The following is a 22,141-nucleotide window of genomic DNA, read 5'->3' on the forward strand; positions in this document are numbered from 1 at the left end:
GTGAGCAGCAGTGGGGCAGGGCATATATTGGGCTAGAGCAGGGGGAGTGTCTGGCAGTCTGATAGTTGCATAGCAACAGTTTCTGGATTGGTGCACCTCTGGGCTTGGGCAACCTGTCTTGAATTGATTGGTCTACTTCAGGTTACCTAGAGGCCATCCCAGGGCAGTTGCTAAGCTCTGCATGCCATTAGTATCAGTAAAGCATATCCAGAGCCTGCTTCTGATTGGTTCCTTACCACATGGAGGGGATCCGGCTTCCTAGTGATTAGGGCAAGGTTGAGCAAAGTTGGGGGCTCAGCACATGTTGCTGAGTCAGAGGCCTACATCTTGCTGGGTCTTTTCTGCAGCCTGTCATGGTTGCAAAAGCAGGGGCCTGGGTGAGGGTCTGGGCCCTTCAGTGATGAACCCATTAAGTTATCAGCACAGACAAGTGTTTACTTTTATTGAAACTGACAAATTCTTACTTGCATTGTTCTTATTTGTTAGAATTCCATGCATATCAGGTTGAAGAAAACAAAAGTTCCTTCTGAAGGTTACGCCCATCTTTTTACTAAAAGTAATAGTTAAAGAAAGTTCTAAGTCATCAGATACACATTCTTGAAATGTTAGCTGGTCCTTTGGAGTCTCCATTTTACATTAGCAGTGCCTCAGCCCAGGTCTAAAGCAACACTGACTATGATGCTTTGGAATTACATAATTTCAGGGCCACTTCATTTTAAAATTTTATTTACAGATATTATTGTCTTTATTCACTAATATTTTACTGCATCTGGTCCCCCAAGAAATTCCTTTTCCCAAGATCAAGCATTTAGATAAAAACTACCATTCCCAAGATTGGGGGGGTAGGGTACAGGAGTGCTTGAAGAAAGTTCTTACTTGCTAAAAAATGGGGAGTCATTCTCCTCATATTTGGCCAGAGGAACTTCTGACTCTTCAGTTAACATATGACTTTGGAGCCTATTAACCTATTAAACTCTAGGCTTCCTGTTTCTACTCATAAGTTTAGTATCAGCTCTAAAACCTCCTTTCTCTTGGTCTCATTTAACCCTGAAAATCCTTCCCTGTCGCTTCTCCTTGCTTTCTTGGGAGACAGCCTTGGCATTTTGGAATAAACAGCTTACCGCTTTTTACCCACAGAACAGCTATTTTGGTTTTATACTTCACCTACATTCATTCAGAACCCATAGCCAAGATTTGGTGGTGAGAGAAAATGATATTCTTTTAGAAGAACAGCAATAAATGAATATGTAACTAGGGAATATATAATTTCTGAGATGATCACAGATATGATGAAGGTCATAACTCAAAATGCACAAATATCCAGGCAGTGGTGGCACATGCCTTTAATCCCAGCACTTGGGAGGCAGAGGAAGGTGAATCTCTGTGAGTTCGAGGCCAGGCTGGACCGACAGCCTCCAAAACAATACAGAGAAACCCTGTCTCATAAAACCAAAAAATGCACAAATAGATTACAAAGCAGATTATATCAAAAAGCAGAAGTTGGCTGATGGAACATGGTCCAAGAATGGAGTCTGTAAGGAGTTCTTAATTAGTCTAGACAAAAAAGGCCAGAGTCAGATATAGAGGGAAATGCTGAGAGGTCAGAGAGAAGGAGCAAACCACAGCATACCTTACACCCTAAGTGTCTCTGCAGTGAAGAGAGTGATTTCCTGTTTCTTCTTGCTTATATCCTGTTTCTGCCCAGCTATGTCACATGTCTGTCTGTACAGACCTCCAGATCTATGACTAGCTAGTGGCAAGCTCCATTCTCTGACCCCCAGACAGACTTTATTTGTGCAAGAAAGATATCACCACATACCCCCCTGTTTGTCTAAAATTTAAAAAGTTGTAAGTAATATGAGAAAAGCTATGCACAATAAATACAATAACTATATGCAATATATACATGGCAATAAGTACATTAACAATGTGTAGTTCATTAGCATATGACAAATTCTGACAAAATACTCCACTATCTATTCTTTCTTGATAAGTCCAATGTCTGGCACCTAATTTACTCTCTACTCTAATTTTCCTATCAATTTATCTTTTAGGGTCTTTTAAACATATTACACTTAGTACATCTATAGTGAGTTCCTTTACTGATTCTTGTAAACAGAGAAAACTATATCTATACTATTTAGTCTTCAGGAGTCATCAGAGGAGAATTTTGAATGCTTGTGAGAAAACTCCAAGAAAACAGCACAGGATTCTTGTGGCCTCAGTATCTTCAAAACTGATTGTTCTTGGAATGTGATAGGAATGGGTTTGCTTCAGATTACCCATCACCATTTGCTATTATTACTTAGATAGTATTTAAACAACACTTTGTGTATCTCCCTGGGAAAACATGTTTTTGGCACAAATGGCTTGTCTTTGTGATTGTACAGAGCCTGAACTCATGTGACCTTTACTCATATGGCCTGTCTTTGCCCTCAAAGTATAAACTGTCCGAGACTCTGAATAAAGTTGGCTATTTGCATGAGATTTTAGTTTGCCTTATTCATTGGCCCCATTCTCCCAGGTCCAACCACTTCTGGGATGGTAACAGTTTCACAAAATGCACAAAAAGGCTAATCCTGCCCACTTCCTGCTGCTCAACCCTTATACCTCAGTCTCCACAGCCCAATTTAGGGTCAGGTGGTAGAAAGAATAGATTCTACTTCTGACTTAAGAATGTCAAGAATAAGGTAGAAGAACACAGAGAATGAAGGATGGTGTATCAGTTCCTATGGAAAACACTGCTAATGTGTACCTGCCCTCATGTCTTATTTAATTGCTGACCCATGGAAACAAAGATAAACTAGTAGATTCTCTATCATAACATTTTTGATAAGTGAAAAAATAAAATTTTAAAAAACATATGAGATTATCATTTACATCTAAATGTAATGAGAAAATAAATCAGCTTCTTGTCTAAAGACTATTTTGTTTTTAAAATTACATATGACAATTTGGAAAAGAAGTAGACAAAGAAGATACACTATTTCTAAAGTGTTAAATGAAAGTCACTACTGTACGGCTTTTGTTTTTGAGAATATCTGAGCTCTACAGACATCACTCAGTACTCCATGTTTATAATGCTGCACAACATTAACCACGCTGATATTTGTCACTCTTGATAACATCACCATGTTTATTTTATTGTATGTTAAATGTATGATTACTGAACTTAACTTCCCTGAAAGAAATGTAATGTAACAAATCACTATTTAACTTTATGCAATCCATTAAGAAATTATTTAACATGAGATTTAGGAAATAAACTTTGGGAGAAAGGTATTTTCAGACACTAATTATGTCTCCTAGGATAAATCAGGTGACTAGTTTAAACACCCTGCTCTTTTGGTCAGACTTTAGATGCAGCTAGAATTGGTCCAATACATGTCTTTAGCTTTATCCACAGAATTCTTCCACTCCTGTATTCAATTATTCACTCAGCAATACATTGAGTCTCTCATTTATGTGATGGATGTTTACTCCTTGTCATAATTCTGCCATGAATAGCTATAAGTGAGAGGTCAGGGATTAATCAAAGCCTATTCTTGACCTTGAGATGTCCACTGATTACTTTATAAGGAATAATTTGCCCAAATAACAATAATTCAAGTGGAAAAGGGACACCATCATTCTAAAGTTAAGTTAGGTCAGAGCATTTGAGCACTTAAAATTTAACCATGGCCTCCTAAGAGAGTTACCTTAAAATCTGGATTTCTAGGTTTGTTTTGAGCAGTCCTCAGTTTAGGGCTACTCCTTGGACTGTGACAACCATCTTTGCCAATTTTCCTATTCACTGTAAAGACAGGGCAAAGGAGAGTTAAAATACAAAACAAAATATAAAACGTCATCCATTCTTTCTATCACTGGGACCTCTGTCCTTGTTTTATTTCCAGGGACAGCAAGGTCAAAGAAAGCTGGTAGTTCTTGAACAATGTCTACAATTTTTTTAAAACACCACTATCGACCATGCCACTTTATACAAAAGGATCAAAGCAGGTTGAGGAGATAGCTCAATGAGCAAAGTGCTTACTATTCAAACATAAGGACTTGAGCCACATCAGAAGAACACATGCTTACTAGAGAGGCAGAGACAGGCAAATCTCTAAGGGTTCCTCAACTAGCTCCAATGTTTGAAGACATTGCTTCAGACAACAGGGTGGACCGCATATGAGAATGATATATAAGTTTGTCCCTGACTTCCACACGTGTACACAACTGCAATATGCATGCACACCAGCATGCATTCACCAGAACATATATACACTCATACACACACACACACACACACACACACACACACACACACACACACACACACACACACAAAACTTTAAAAAGCATTGTGACCCCAAAGTTCATAGAGAATGAATCATAGCTAGGTTTTAAATGTTACAAAAGTAGATATTCACCCATATAACCACACCATTTTAATGTTTACTCAAATACCTTCACTTAAAATGTTTTCAAGATGGATGTGTAGCTTTCTTTTAAAAGTCTAGAGTGGTAGGTCCAGCTTAGTCTTACTGACTTTCTTGAATTAAGAAAAGATATAAGCTTGATGTGGAAAACGCTTTTGATGAAATCCAACATCCCTTCATGATGAAGGTCCTAAAGAGATCAGGGATAACAGGAACATAACTGAACATAATAAAAACAATATATAGTAAACCAACAGCTAACATCAAACTAAATGGAGAGAAGCTCATGCAATTCCTCTAAAATCAGGAACAAGACAAGTCTGTCCTCTCTCTCCATATCTCTTCAATATTGCTCTTGAAGTTCTAGCTACAGCAATAAGACAAGAAAAGGAGATCAAGGGGATACAAATTGGAAAGGAAGAGGTCAACTTTTCACTATTTGCAGATGATACGATAGTTTACATAAGTGACTAAAAAAACTCCACAAGGGAACTCCTACAGCAGATAAACACCTTCAGCAAAGTGGCAGGCTACAAGATCAACTCAAGAAAATCAGTAGCCCTACTATATACAGATGATAAATGGGTTGAGAAAGAAATCAGAGAAACATCACCCTTTACAATAGCCCCAAACAACATAAAATATTTGGGGATAATGCTAACCAAACAAGTGAAAGACCTGCAAGCAAGAACTTTGAGCCTTTAAAGAAAGAAATTAAAGAAGACATCAGAAAATGGAAAGATATCTCATGCTCTTGGATTGGTAGGATTAACATAGTAAAAATGGCAATCTTGCCAAAAACAATCTACAGATTCAATGCAATCCCCATCATAATACCGGCACAGTTTTTCATAGACCTTGAAAGAACAATACTCAACTTTATATGGAAAAACAAAAGACCCAAAATAGCCAAAACAGCCCTGAATAATAAAGGAACTTCTGGAACCATCACCATCCCTGACTTCAAGCTCTATTATAGAGCTATAGTCCTGAAAACAGCTTGGTATTGGCACAAAAACAGACATACAGAACAATGGAATCAAATTGAAAACCCTGATACTAACCCATACACTTGATTTTTGACAAAGAAGCTAGAACTATACAATGGAAAAAAGAAAGCATCTTCAACAAATGGTGCTGGCATAACTGGATGCTGACATGTAGAAGACTGCAGAGAGACCTATGTGTATTGCCATGCACAACACTTAGGTCCAAATGGAGAAAATACCTCAACATAAATCCAGCCACACTGAACCTCTTAGAAGAGAAAGTGGGAGGTACCCTTGAATGAATCGGTACAGGAGACTGCTTCCTGAACATAACAGCAGTAGCATAGACACTGAGATCGACAATTAATAAATGGGATCTCCTGAAACTGAGAAGGCAAAGGACATAGCCAATAAAACAAAAACACAACCCACAGAATGGGAAAAGATATTCATTAACCCTGCATCTGAAATACAGCTGATCTCCAAAATTTATAAAGAACTCAAGAAGTAGGTCTCCAAAACACCAAAGTATCCAATTAAAAAGTGGGGCACAGAACTAAATAGAGAATTTTCAATAAAGCAGTTTAAAATGGCTGAGAGACACTTGAGAATGTGCTCAACATCCTTAGCTATTAGGGAAATGCAAATCAAAACAACCCTGAGATACCATCTTACTCCTGTCAGAATGGCTAAAATCAAAAATACCAATGAAAAATTATTCTGGAGAGGATGTGGAGAGAGGGGAACATTCCTTTATTGCTGGTGGGAGTGCCAACTCGCCCAGCCACTTTGGAAATCAGTGTGGAGATTCCTCAGGAAAATGGGAATCAGTCTTCCATGAGATCCAGCAATTTCAAAAGATGCACATTCATACAACAAGGACATCTGTTTCACTATGTTCATAGTATCATAATTTGTAATAGCCAGAACCTGGAAGAAACCTAGATGCCCCTCAACTGAAGAGTGGATAGAGAAAATATGGTACATTTACACAATGGAGTACTACTCAGCGGAAAAAAAAACATGGAATCTTGAGATTCACATGCAAATGGATGGAACTAGAAGAAACCTTCTGAGTGAGGTAACCTAGTTACAAAAAGACAAACATGGTATGTACTCATATATGAATTTTAGGCCTGTAACAGGGGAGTGCCAGCCTACAATCCCCAGCCAGAAAGTCTGGGAAGGAAGAGAAGGGGTGAAGAGGAGGAGAGAGGGTGACATGGGGGAGCAGGATAGTTGAGTAGGGGGGAGAATAGAGGAGAGAAGGATGAGAGATACTATGATAGAAGGAGCCATTATAGGTTTGAAGAGAGATCTGGTACTAGTGAGATGTCCAGAGGCCTACAAGGATGACACCAACTGGCAATGTAACCAACAGTGGAGAGGCTACCTTAAATGCCCTTCCCTATAATGTGATTGACGACTTCTCTGTGTGTCATCCTAGAGCTTTCATCCAGTGACTGAAGGAAGCAGAGGCAGACACCACAGCTAAACACTGAACTGAACCCCTGAAACCCAGTTGCAGAAAGGGTGGAGTGATGAGCAAAGGGGTTATGACTTGGCAGGTGAAATCCACAGAATCAGATGACCTGAACAAGGGGGGAGCTCATAGACCCCAGACTGATAGTTGAGAGGCAAGCATGGGACTTATCCAGACTCCCTGAATGTGGGTGTCAGTGAGGAGGCCTCAGCATCCTTTGGGGCCTCAAGCAATAAATCAGCATTTAGCCCTGTCATCCAGATGGACTTTGGGAGCCCATTCCGCATGGAGGGATGCTGTCTCTGCCTGGACACACGGGGGAGGGCCTAGGCCCTGCCCCACATCATATGACAGACTTTTGAGATCCCCAAGAAGGGCCTTACCCTCCTTGGGAGTGGAGTGGGGTTTGGGGAAGGGGTTGGGGGAGGGTTGAAGGGGGGCGGGAGAGGAGGGGAGGGAGAGGGAGCTAGGATTGACATGTGAAGCAAACTTGTTTCTAATTTAAAACAAAAAAGGAAAAATTAAATAAAATTTAGGACAACAAAAAAAAGAAAAGATATAAGGAAACAAAAACGATCCAACACTTTCCTTTTGTGTTCGCTAACATGATTAACTTTTCATAATCATAGACAGATGATGGGGGATGTTCTTCTGTGTATATGTTTCTCTTATAGATTGATGAATAAAACACTGATTTGTCACTATCTAGGCAAGAAGAATAGGTGAGGCCAAGAAACAAGGAGAAAGCTGGGGAGAGGACGCAGAGAGAAGCTGTAGAGAGAGATATCATGCTGGTGAAGGAGCAACATGCCATATTTTGGGTAAGCCACACCCTCATGGCAATATATAGATTAATAGAAATGGATTAGTAATTAAGAGAGAGCTATCTAGTAAGGAGCCCTAGCCATTGGCCAACAATTTTATAATTAATGTAAGTCTTTGTGCGTTTGTTTGGGGTGAATTGGCTGTGGAACCAGGCTGGAAAGAAACTTTGACAACAGACAGATCTCCTTCATTTGGTTCTAGACCCTTCCTTGGGAACTGCATACATAATTTTAGGAGAAGTATTTTATTTACATACTTAAGAGATGACTCTCTAAATATTTATTTGAAATAGCTTGTAACATGGCTGTGGAGATAGGATCTTAGAAATGAGACGAGAGAGAGAGAGAGAGAGAGAGAGAGAGAGAGAGAGAGAGAGAGAGAGAGAGAGAGAGACAGAGAGAGAGAGAGAGAGAGAGAGAAGGAAAGAGATCAACTAGAAGACATGAAATGATTGACTCTGGGAAACGTCCTTCCTTCCAGGTCAGGGTTGGGGGAGCAGACTCAGTTTCCTCTTCCAACCTCTGAGGAATTGATTGATACCAAGAAGGGAAAGAAGGCCCCCTCTCTTGCACCAAACCTGATTTACAGGTACAGCCTGTGATGATGATTGTCTGGAGAAAGCATCTATCTCATTGGGTCATGACACCATTATGTAAAGGGAAGCTTTTTCCTTGAGAGAAGCCTTCCCGCCAGCCTGGTTCTAGAGCCGCATCAGTCCCAAATAAACACGCAGGAGGCTATATTAATTATGAAGCTGTTGGCCTTGCTTGTTTCTTACTGGCTAGCTCTGACTTAAGTAATTACCCCATAATTGTTAATCTAAGTATGTCTCTTACCGGAGAAGTTTCCGGGCTTCCTATCCCATGGCGTTACATCTCGACTCTCTCTGTTTCTCCTTCCCAGAGTCCTCCTGGACTCCTAGTCCCAACTATCTAGATTCCCTATTGGCCAGCAGTGCTTTATTGACAAATGAACAGGACTTCCCCCCAACAGGTCAGAATGTGCAGATAATAAGGCAAGGTTGGTCTAAAACCATAGCCATTGAATATGTCATCAGATGTGCCATGATTTGAACATCCCTGGACAAGGTTGTGAGTGTTGGTGATGAATTTAACCATCTTTTATACTTTTATTTTTGCAAATAATAACTATCATTTGAATTTTAAGTATATTTGTTGGCAGCATGCTTTTTTATTCGTTCCAATAATTTTATTCTCAGGTGTCTAGAAATTCCTGGTTGTAGTTTTTGACATCATGCAGCCAAGCCAAGTGTCAGGTAGGAAGAAAAAACCTTGGTCAAGTAATTAAGCTATAGTAGCGGTATTGTGGGGAGCTCCATCTACCAAAACACAGTGCACAGCAAGTCCAACTGCACTTCCCCTGACAGATCCAAGAATCACTGCTATACATTACCAAGAGAATTGGAGGGCATTGTATTTCTTGCGTAGCCCCACAAGTGACTGTTTCTTTGTGAGGTGTTCCTGAATATTTATGTATTAATATGTGTCAAGCTTTTCTTGTCTATCAGACCTTTGTTCTTTCGAAATACTGAAATATCACTTTATTGAGTGAGTTTCTACTGACATTAGCAATGCATTATTCCCACACCACAGTAGTTTGCAGTGAGCTAATAATGAAGGTAATTTACTGTTGTCTGTGAATGACAGTATAGACACTGCCAGAGTTAGCACTGCCAAATGAAAAACGCACATAAATGAACTACCCAAAACTGTTGCAGAACCAATAAATTCAGCAAGACAATAGGAGAGGGTGGACTTCTAAAATCAGTGCTGGCTCAGTTAATGTTACAACCAAAATACATGGAAACAGTTCCTAGAAAATAAACAGAGGGATTCTTCCAGCATGTTGGTAAAGTCAATGACAAAGGATGAATGAAGTCTTGCTTATGTGTTACTGCTCTCTCTAAATCCTAAATCCTTCAGTTGGCTTAAATAAATGTCATGTGTTTGTGAACTGATGTGTAGCACATATTAAGATAAAGAAAATACTCATAGCTTTTGGGAATCATCTTATTTATTTATTTACTTATTTATTTTTGGTTTTTCAAGACAGGGTTTCTCTGTGTAGCCCTGGCTGTCCTGGAACACTTTATGTAGACCAGTCTGGCCTCAAACTCACTAATCTGCCTGCCTCTGCCTCCCGAGTGCTGTGACTAACAACACATGCCACCTCTTCCTAGCTCAGGGAAGTGATTTTTTTTAAAAGATAAAAGTTAAACAATTATTTGGTATGAATGGTTTGAATACAATGTTGGCTGGTTTTATGTCAGCTTGACACAAGTTATAATAACTTAGGAAGAGGGAACATCAATTGAGAAAATTCCCCCAGAAGATTAGCTACTGGGAAAGCCGGTGGTCCATTTTCTTGATTGATAATCAGATGCACTCACTATGAGTAGTGCCAGCCCTGGGCTGGTGGTCTTGAATGCTATGAGAAGGTATGATGGACAGACCATGCGGAACAAGCCGGTAAGGGGAACGTCTCCATGGCCTCTGTTCAGTTCCTGCCTCCAAGTTTTCTGCCATGAGTTTTTGCCCTGATTTTTCTCAGTGATGGAGTGTGACCTGAGAGTTATAAGCTGAAACCCTTTCTTCTGCAAGCTGCTTTTTTTTCAGTCATGGTGTTTTGTATAGAAAACTAACTAACTAGAATAAATACTTTTTACTTTCCTTTTTGGAGTTTTGGAGACAAGGTTTATTTGTGTAACAGTCCTAGCTGTCCTGAAACTAGCTGGTCTTAAACTCACAGAAGCTTTACTTTTTCAAGTTTTTTTCCATTTATAAATTAAAAAAAACTTTTAAAAAATATCCAGGCCACAGTTTCCCTCCACCCTCCCCTTCAACCTTCTCCAAGTCCCCCTCTGTTCTCAACTTCCAATCCAATCCTCTTCCATTTCTGTTTAAGAAAGGGCAGGTCTTCCACGAGTATCAACAAAACATGGCATATCAAGTTGCAGTAATACTAAGCACCTCCCTTGTATTAAGGCTGGGCAAGACTAGTGTGAGGAGTAGGATCCCAAAAGCAGGTAGTCAGAGACAGCATCAGCTCCCACTGTTAGGAGTCCCACAGAAAAAGAAGCTACACAACTATCACTTACATGAAGAGTACCTAGGTGCTGTGTAGGTGCTATGGAATTTCAGTTTCACAGCTCTTAATATTCACATTATAGCCAAGAAATTAGTTTTACTGTATCTTTCTGGGATGAATATAGTGGATCAACTCTATACACTCTCTGTATGTGTCCTCCACTAACTAATGGGGGTTAAATATCTTCAATGAGCTCATGCAAAACCATCAAACATTTTCCTGATATTTCAGCAACTACAATATTGGAAATTGCCCATGTGTAGATCTTACACTTAGACCCACAAATTTAAATCAAATTTTGTCATTATCTATGCCAATCATTCCTTCCTGAATGAAGACCTTAATTTAACATTGTCACTTAGAAAAAAAACTATTATTTTCAATTTAGTGTTCATCTAAACAATATTATTTTACAAAAGTGTGATTTTGAACACATACACACACATCCTATTGGTTCTCTTCATTTGGAGAATCTGATTATCCTATGGCTTTTATTGCAGAAAGGAGAAAATATCTGATATTCAGGATGAGGTGTCACATCAGAGGAGGGGAGGAGCAGAGCAAGAGCTACTCATTTTTCTTTAAAAGTTGCATGAAGCAAATGAGAAAGTGTAATAATGTCTATTTGAACTTGGTGTGTCTTTTAATTTACTGTACTGTCTGACTGAATAATCTTAGATTCTATAAATAGGTTTAGGATATTCCCCTTAAAACTTCATCCCCAGTTTTAATTGAAAATACATTTTTTTCTCAAACAATGAATTCTGGTTTTAGCTCCCTCTCCCACAGTTCTATACAGATCTTTCTCCTTCTTCCACACCCACATAAACTCCTTTTTGCTCCTTTTCATTAGAACACAAACAGATATCTAAAAAATTAATATACCTTACTTTGATTTTTTGAGACAAGGTTTCTAGGTGTAACTTTAGCTGTTCTGGACCAGGCTGGCCTCAATCTCACAGAGATCGTGTGCCTCCTTGCCTGAGTGCTGGTATTAAAGGCATGTGCCACAACTCTTTAATGCAAGAAAATCCTATTGTTTCTGAGTGTGTTAGAGTCATGGTGAGCAGGTCTGTCATTCATGTTTTGAATTGCCTCATTAGAATGAAATTAACTAAAAGTTTAGCAAGACATAATCATGAAAAACAGACATGTAACAGGTAATTCATACAAGTAAATTAAGACCACTGTGCCTGTGAATGTTATTGACCCAAATTTTAATGCCTTCCTTGACCTTCAGGATGTGGCCTTGTTTCAAAATAGTTATTTACCGAATCTTGAGGCAGACTGATTCCCATTTTCCTGAGAAACTGCCATACTGGTTTCCAAAGTAGCCGCACAAGTTTGCACTCCCACCAACAATGGAGGAGTGTTCCCCTTTCTCCACATCCTCTCCAACATAGACTGTCCTTGGTGCTTTTGTTTTTAGCCATTCTGACAGGTGTAAGATGGTGTCTCAGAGTTGTTTTGATTTGCATTTCCCTGATGGCTAAGTACGTTGAGCAATTTCTTAAGTGCCTTTCAGCCATTTTAGATTCCTCTATTGAGAATTCTCTATTTAGTTCTGTACCCCACTTTTTAATTGGATTGTTTGGTGTTTTGGTGACTAGCTTCTTGAGTTCTTTGTATATTTTGGAAATCAGACCTCTGTCAGATGTGGGGTTGGTGAATATCTTTTCCCATTCTGTGGGCTGCCATTTGTCTTGTTACTGTGTCCTTTTCCTTGCAAAAGCTTCTCAGTTTCAGGAAGTCCCATTTATTAATTGTCTTTCTCAGTGTCTGTACTACTGGTATGATGTTCAGGAAGTAGTGCCCTGTACCAATTCGTTCAAGGCTACTTCCCACTTTCTCTTCTAAGAGGTTCAGTGTGGCTGGATTTATGTTGAGGTCTTTAATCCATTTGGACTTAAGTTTTTGTGCTTGGTGATAGATATGGATCTATCTGTAATCTTCTCTTATGCATATATCCAAAGGCTGCATATTCATATCACAAGGATATCTGTTCAACTATGTTCACAGCAGCATTATCTGTAATAGCCAGAACCTGGAAGCAACCTAGATGCCCCTCAACCAAAGAATGGATAAAGAAAATGTAGTACATTTACACAGTGAAGTACTACTCAGCTGAAAAGAAATCAATGAAATCTTGAAATTCGCAGGCAAATGGATGGAACTAGAAGAAACCACCCTGAGTGAGGTAACTCAGACACAGAAAAGACAATCATGTTATGTACTCTCTCATAAATGGATATTAGACATAGAACAAGGGATGGCCAGCCTACAAATCTACAACCCCAGAGAAGCTGGGAAACAAGGAAGATCTTAAGAGAGACGTATATGATCCCATGGAGAAGCAATAAGAGACAAGATCTCCTGAGAAAATTGGGAGCATGGGGAGAGAGTAGAAGGGAAAGGAGGGGGAGAGGGGAGGAGAACATGAGGGATCAGGAAGATCCAGTTGGGGGATGACTAGAGAAGGAGAGCAAGAAAAGAGATAGCTTAACAGAGGGAACCATTATAGGTTTAAAGAAAAACCTGGCACTAGGGAAATGCCCAGGAATCTACAAGGATGACACCTACTAAGAATCTAAGCAACAGTGGAGAGGCTACCTTAAATGCACTTCCCCTATAATGAGATTGATGACTGCCTTAAATGCCATCCTAGAGCCTTTATCAGCTTATGGAAGCAAACACAGAGATCCACAGCTAAGCACTGAGCTGAATTTCTGGAATCCAGTTGTAGAGAGGGAGGAGTGATGAGCAAAGGGGTCAAGACTAGGGTGGGGAAATCCACAGAAACAGTTGATTTTTGTCATTGGGAACGCACGGACCCCGGTCTGGCAGCTGGAGAACCAGCATAGGACTGAACCAGGACCTCTGAATGTGGGTGTCAGTTTGGGAGCTTGGGCAGTCTATGGGGCCATTGGCAGTGGAATCAGTATTTATCCCGAGTGCAGGAAGAAATACCAGGAGGAGGAAAGATGACAGCTCATCTACAAGGTCATATTCTACTATGTGTAAGGAGATCTCATAAAAGGAAAGAGAAGTGTTTTGTTCTTGTCTTCACAGGAAAACTCATCTCCAAACAGCAAAAAAATACTGGATGTATGGATGCCTGAAGAAGAATGGATAGCTACCCAGAGGACCATCAAACAAACAATAATCCACTGTGTAGTATCAAAATCTCTCTAGCTTGTTCTTATAATATTTCTCCTCACTTCTTAATATTCTTTAGTTCCAATTCATTTAACTGAAGCTGGCTTTGGAGTTGGATTGGCTCTCCTCCTCTAAATCCAAGTATGTTGGTAAAATAAAATTCAGAATTTCTATATTATGTCAAAGAGCCATTGATATAAGACAGAAGAAAACAAAACTAGGGACTTTCATCTGTTTATACTCAGTTCCTTTTCTGAAAGTCTAATCTCTTTCATGTTTACTATCTTCTTTATTGTTGCCTTTTCCAGTATACATACATATAAAAGTTGAAAATTTCTATGTTAACATTAATGTTTGAGTTTTCCAGAGAACAAAGAACTTCCTAGCAGAAATCTTCAAACACTTGAGAAAGAAAATGGGGCCCCACATCATCAGCTCCACCTGACTAGTACCATACTGAAACTGGTTTGGAACTACATCGCTCGACACAACTCTGGACCAATGAACTGATATGGTGCACCTTCTACAATCTGGTTAGAGTTTCAGACAAGAGCTTCAATCAACATTAGAACTTTATTCAAGAACTTCAATCAAGCATCTCCTGCTAACAGAGACTGAATGCAAATGAGACTCTTGTTTTCCATATAGGATTCCATGAGGTTGTTGTTGTCCCATTTCAGCAGGAAGTAATTTTGAGAATACTTTCCCTACTGTTGATATTACAGGATAGTTTACACCTGTTAGTGTTAGTTTTCAATTATTTTAGGGTTGGGATTGGAAGGAGGTGTTCAGACTTGGGCATCTCTTTCAGGTAAGTTTAGGATTTAGATGGGATATATATGCTTAGTTTAGGATATAAGCAGATTATAACTTGCTTATCACCTTCTATGTATACATGTTGCATATGTTTGAATTTTGTATTAAGTTTAAATCTTTTATTTAGACTAAAAGGGGAATTGTAGTAGTGAGCCCACAATACTGTCCATGCCCCAAAGGGCCATGGGCAGGGGTATTGGGACAGGTAAATGTATAAGGAAAAGGGAAAGCAAAATCTCTCTCTCAGAAGCTAGCCATGTTCCCAGAGCTCCTATCCCTCTGTATATCTTGTAAGTATATTTAATAAATATATTAGACCTCCTTTTTCACATAGCCTTATTTCCATCTTGAGTGTATAGATGAGAGAAAGGTAAAAACCCAGAGGCAAAAAAGTAGACTGGATAGTTTAAGTTAAGAAAAGCTAAATAAGCCAAACTAAGGCCAGGCATTCATAAGAAAGAATAAGTCTCTGTGATGACAATTAATGTAGTTCAGGCACCCTCTTCACTGTTGTTTAGAGTCTTAGTTGGGGTCATCCTTGTGGATTTCCTGGGAATTTCCTTAATGCCAGGTTTTTCAATAGCCTCATAATGGCTCCCTCTGTCCCTTGCTGTCCTTCTCTTTCCTTCCCCAACTCAACCACCCTCTTCCCGTCTCCTCAAGTTCTCCTCTTACCTCCTCTTCTCCCTTCTTCCCACCTCATTTCCTCCTACCACATTCCCAGTTTACTCAGAAGGTCTTGTCTATTTCTGCTTCCCAGGGGGATCCATGTATGTCTCTTTTAGGGTCTTTCTTGTTACATAACTTCTCTGGGGTTGTGGACTATATGCTAGTTTTCCTTTGCTTTATGTCTAATACCCACTTATGAGTGAGTACATACTGTGCTGGAGGATCAATAGTATGAGCAAAGGCATCAATACCATGATGCGGAAACCCACAGAAACAGCTGACTTGGGCTAATAGGAGCTCCCTGACTCTGGACTGACAGTGGGGAGACATGCAGAGGGCCAGAGTAAGCACTCTGAATGTGGGTGACAGTTGTGGGGCCACTGGCAGTGGGACCAGTATTTATCCCTATTAAGTGAACTGGCTCTTTGGAGCCCATTCCCTATGGAGGGATACTTTACTCAGTCTGGATACAGGGGCCAGTTCTCACCCTCTCAGAGGAGTAGATGGAAGGTGGGGTTCAGGTAGTAGGAGGAGGGGAGGGAGAGAGAACTGGGATGGTTATGTAAACTAAAAAAAAGATTGTTTTAAAAATTTTTTAAAATAAAGCAAAAAAGAAAGAATAAATGTCTCTGTATTTATTTGGGAGCTGGGTGGCAAAACTTCAAAGAGTAAAAAAGTAAAAACAAACCAAGAAACAACTACAAATACTTATGAGGTCGCTCATTCCTAGAGAAGACTGATTTTTCCTTTCACAGTAGTCTTTAATTGCCTGTAGCTTTTCATCCAGGGATTCTCCCATTAAGGTTCCTGAAAACACCTTTATTTTGGATTTCTGGTCTCCAGAACTCTGAGAAAAATCAATTGTGTTTTAGGTTGTCAAGTGTATGATGATTTGTTACAGATACCACAGAATTCTGATTATTTTTCTACTTCAACTGGTGCTTGGGGATGGAGATCAGGAAGGAATTTTCAGAAACATTGACCCCCCAAAAGTCTACCTCTGCTCACTCCAGGAGTAGCTGAGCGAGGCAGTACTCACTTCAGATGAGAAAACACCTGTAAGTATCCATAACTCCTCCCATGATGTGAAAAACAATACAAAGAAATCCATGGCAGCTCTGTGAGAATCTCATGTACTTCATAATTGGCAAAAGAAGTGTCATGAGGCAGAACAGCTAGCAAGGACTCAGAATTTCCTGAACTTACTTCCTAATGAATAGATGTTTGTGGGGTTTAATGAAATAACAGATGGAAATACTCTAGCAGATTCCTCTCCATACTTTCACACTAGGCTGTAACAATGGACATGAAATATGGAAGGCAAGAGGGCCAGACCAGTCTGGAGTTTCTGGCTGAAAGCTGTCTCATTAATGAATTCAAGAAATTCTCAAAGTGAATTGCATTCTCTGTGACTAGGAGTAAAGGGCTGATCATTAGCGATGTAAGTAATTAGAATAACCTAAGAAAATTCCTCAAAAAATTGGAAATCCTCATAGACAGTTTTCTTTTCCTTCAGTTACATAAGCGGAGGTGTAGGATATGATGCAGGAATGACCTGGCAGTGAGCCTCCCTGACTCACTGTGCTTCTAGATAAGAAATGTGGTACATATACTTCTGAAACAAGAACACTGAATTCTGAAGTAGCATGAATAGCTGGAGTCTGCACTCCCCACATCTTTTTTAATGTGCTTTTTCCTATAGAAATCTGGTGGCATGAGTGCCGACTGTCCAATTGAAGGTAATGTGCCAATCACAGTCAAAATACTTCCACTATGTAAGTTATTGCTCATATGCAATAAAGCAGACACTATGCCCCGAAACTGTCTCCAAAGTGGTTTGTCTCTGAGCCCTTTACATACTCATGGGCATTCCTGTCTTGTTGAGGGATACCCTGGTAAATCAGTGGTTCTCAACATGTGGGTCACAACTCTTTCACAGGGATTGCCTAAAACTATCTTCATATCAGCTAATTATATTATGATTGTTAGTAGCAGCAAACTACAGTTATAGAGTAGGAACAAAAATAATTTTATGGTTAGAGGTCACCACAACATGAGAAACTGTAGTAAGAGGTTGCAACATAGGAAGGTTGAGAATCATTGGCCTAGAGGAAGATAGGATTTATGCCCTGTACCATAAACCAGTTATCCCAAAGTATGGGTGTGGTGACATCTTGCTTGTACAAAATAAAGCCTGTCTGAAGATCAGATGATGGAGCTTGCAACTAGATAACCATAGAGGTCTGTAGGTCTGTACAGACAGAAAGGAAGTGAGATGGCTGGGCAGAAACAGGAAGGAGTTGGATAGGCACAGACAGGAGCTGAGATGACTGGGCAGAGAGAGGATATAAGTGGGAAGAAACAGAAATTTGCTCTCTTGTTTAGTGAGACACTAAGGAGGTAAAAGTGACTTTGACTTGCTCCTATGCTGTGAATATATGTTTCTCTTATTGGTTGATGAATAAAGCTATTTTGACCAGTGGACAGGCAACATTTACCAGGCAGGAAACTGTAACAGGGATAGAGAAAGCTAATAGGCAGAGTCAAGATGATAATATGTACCTGCCAAGGAAACAAGAGACCTGGGCATCACCTGTAAGCCAAGACCACGTGGAGATACACAGATTAATAGAATGGGGTTAATAATCAAGAGAGAGATAGCCAGTAAGAAGCCTGAACCATTGCCTAAACAGTCTATAATTAATATATAAGCCTCTGTGTGTTTACTTGGGACTAAGAGGCTGTGGGACCAGATGAAACCGAAACTTCCATCGATAAATGGTGCCCAATGTTTGGCAACTACATCCACATACATCCTGAGAGAGCTTGGGAAGGGATTCTAAGAACAAAAGAACAAACTCAAGCACTGATTTTTGGTAACATCATTTTTTCAGGTAGATTCTGTTTGCTAGAGGCAAGAAGAATCATATCTCCTTTAAGAGAGGCTTCCTGACTCAGTGTTAGGGGCAAAAAACACAGGGATCTTTTAGGAGCCCCTGCTACCTATCACTTAAATGGTGTTTATGAGCAGCTGGAGGCATGCTTCTTGTTGGTGGTATGGACCAAGGAACTCCACAGAGTTGTGGCTATAAACATGGCTTCTGTCAGTACTTCTGCCATGAAGCTAGACTCCTAGGAAGTCAAGGCATCGGGTGGAGCCAGTCACCAAAGCCACAGTTTTAATCATGGCCATGCAGTGTAGCACAATAAAGACTCATGTCATCAGAAAAAGATAGAGATACAGTAAAGAAAGATTCAGATGGAAAATAACAAACAAAAAACCTCGAAATGGTTTATAGTGTGTTGAAAAATATATGTAGGCTTGGAATAGAAAAGAAAAAAGGATAAAAAAGTCCTTAACAAAGGAAGAGTAGCTGGGCATGGTGGCACATGCCTTTAATCCCAGCACTCAGGAGGCAGAGGAAGGCAGATCTCTGTAATTTCTAGTCTAGTCTAGAGAGTGAGTTCCAGAACAACCAAAGAAAGATACATAGAGAAGCCCTGTCTCAAAATATCAACAATAACAAAAATATCTTTTTTATTTTCTTTCTTTAAAGACTCAAAGTTCTTGTTATATAGGTCTTTCACCTGTTTGGTTAGAGTTATCCCAAGATATTTTATGTTGTTTGTGGCTATTGTAAAGGGAAATGTTTCTCTGATTTCTTTCTCATCCTCTTTATTGTCTATATATAGTAGGGCTACTGATTTTTTTGAGTTAATTTTGAATCCTGCCACTTTGCTGAAGGTATTTATCAGCTGTAGGAGTTCCCTGGTAGAATTCTTTGGGTCGCTTATATAGATTACCTATCATCTGCAAATAGTGAAAGTTTGACTTCTTCCTTTCCAATTTGTATCCCCTTGATCTCCTTTTGTTGTCTTATTGCTCTAGCAAGAACTTCAAGTACAATATTGAAGAGATATGGATAGAGTGGACATCCTTGTCTTGTTCCTGATTTTAGAGGAATTTTCTTGAGTTTCTCTCCATTCAGTTTGATGTTGGCTGTTGGTTTGCTGTATATAGCTTTTATTATGTTTAGGTATGTTCCTGTTATCCCTGATTTCTCCAAGACCTTTATCATGAAGGGGTGCTGGATTTTGTCAAAGGCTTTTTCAGTGTCTAGTGAGATGATCATGTGGTTTTTCTTTTTCAGATTGTTTATATGGTGGATTAACCTGGAGAAGGGTTATGGGAGGAGATCTCCTAATTGGATTGGGAGCTGGTGTGGGGAGGAGAGGGCAGCTGACCTAAACAAGGGGGAACACATGGACCCCAGACTGATGCCTGAGAGGCCAGCATGGGACTGGTCCAGACACCCTCTCTTCCCCCACCGAACCCTGGTGTCAGAGAAGAGGTTTCAGCAATCTGTTTGACTTTGGAGAGTAGATCAGTATTTATTCCTGGCATACAAACAGACTCTGGGAGCCCATTTCACATGGAGGGATGCTCTCTCATCTTGGACACATGGGGGAGGTCCTAGGCCCTGATATGACAGACTCTGAAAATCCTTCACGGAAGCCCTTACCCTCCCTGGGGATGTAGTGGGGTGGGGAGTTGGAAGGATTGGGAGGCCAGGGGATGATGTGAGGGAGAGGGAACTGAGAGTAACATGTGTAAAAAATTAAATTAAAAAATTAAAATAATAAAAATAAAACAAAATATAAAAAGGAAATAGAGTAATAAAAAGCCATATAAAGATGAAAATATACAAAGTCTGGATTCTGTATGTTATTGTGTTGTCTTTGAATTTTTTGATTACTGAGGCAGGAGCAACAGCTGCTAAAAAGATATTTGATTATAAATGCTTCTGGATTAATCCAACCTATATACTTATAAAATACCTTGGATTCAAAATTTAAGTCTAAGCAAATGTTGCTTTAGAAAAGAGGTTCTTCTATTGTTTCCACAGAAGATGAAAAACTGTGAATTCCTTCCACACTAATATGGTTTGATCAAGCAAAACCACCTGAAGCAGTGGCCCAAGTGATCCAACATCTGAAATAGTTAAGATAATGAAGCCTCACAGACTACTGCAGTCAGGATTTGGCTATGGTTCTGGTTTTTTTCAGGTTCCCCATAGGTTTAACAACATCACCAAACAGCAAACAGCAGGAAGTAGTTTGGAGAGAATGATACCTAAATTCCCACATACTGTTTATGAATGTTAGTTTTAATTTCAATAGCATTGGTTGTAAATGGTTAATTATAATCTCTTTCAAAAGAAAATATGATAAAAATGAATACGTTGGTATAGATTTTGGTTTATTAATACAAATTTAAGGTCGGTTTTGTTATATGTATATTTTCTACTCCTGCTTAGGTATTGTGCTTAGACAGCTTATTTAAAAATGTAATATATAACTAAAAATAAAGATTATAGATAGTGATCTTAATAGTCAAAAATTATAGTCATATTAGTTAGCTTTCTAGATATACAGAGAAATGTTTGAGATGGGTAGATATTCTTCAATCCTTTCAAAGACCTACAGAATTTAAAATGGTTTGTTAACTTAGGGTTTTTTATGGCACTGAGACACATCTGCTCCTGGCAACTCAAATTATGTCAGAGAGAATGATGGGCATCAAAGAAACTCACTATGGAGTTTGCCTTCAATGTGGCAAGGATAGCTTTTTGGACAAAGCACTGCTTTTGCCTGGATTGCTTGACAGCATACTGTTCAAACTGGATAAGCAAGTGTACAAAGAAAAGTGACTGATGAACTTCCAAAGGGACAGGATGCTCCTTCAAGGTTCCTGCTTAATCAAAAAGTCTGCCAGATACTTTGGGCCTATAGGCTGAAGATGGATGCCCCAATGTTACAGAGGAACTTTGGGTGACTGTCCAGGCAGTGAGATGTTTCTATCAATTCTATAGTTTATATATTGTCCTTTTGCGGTCTTTGATGGAGTTGAAGACAGGTATCGTGATGGTTTTCCTTAGCTATGATAAAAGATAAGTTACATATAAAACTTTATACTCACAAAGATGGGATAGATGATAGAATATTTTCTTTAAATGTCAGCAATATTAATGAACTAAATACTGTAACTATCATTCTTGCTTGATAAATGTTTTGTTATATATAATTTTACTATGTGAAAGTTAAAACCTTCCTTTTTATTTAGACAGAAAAGAAGAGATGATGGGGGAGTATGCTTCTGTATGCTGTGAATATATGTTTGTATTATTGGTTGATTAATAAAGCTGTTTCAGCCAATGGACAGGCAAGATTTAGCCAGACAGGAAGCCCAAACAAGGAAAAGGGAAGGTCGTAGGTAGAGTCAAGGAGATGCCATGTAGCTACTGAGGGGGAAAGAGGCTCGGACATTCTCCGGTAAGCCAAGACCATGTGGAGATACACAGATTAATAGAAATGAGCTAATAATTAAGAGAGTTATAGCCAATAAGAAGCTGAGCCATGAGTCAAGAAGCTTATAGTGAATATATAAGCCTTTGGGTGTTTATTTGGGACTAAGCAGCTGAGGGACCAGGCGAAACAGAAACTTCTGTCCACACATGGATGACATCTTAGTGGAGTTACCTTGTTAGAATTTCCAGTGAAGAATTACAGACATGACTTCCTCACTGCTCATTGTTATGGAATGCTGTTATGATATTAAAAAATCTCAGCATAAATCTTCAGGAAGTCAATTTTGAAATTGAATAACAGCCACTTAG

This window comes from Mesocricetus auratus, unplaced genomic scaffold (assembly GCF_017639785.1).
Source record: "Mesocricetus auratus isolate SY011 unplaced genomic scaffold, BCM_Maur_2.0 Super-Scaffold_6730, whole genome shotgun sequence".
Taxonomy (NCBI): Eukaryota; Metazoa; Chordata; class Mammalia; order Rodentia; family Cricetidae; genus Mesocricetus; species Mesocricetus auratus.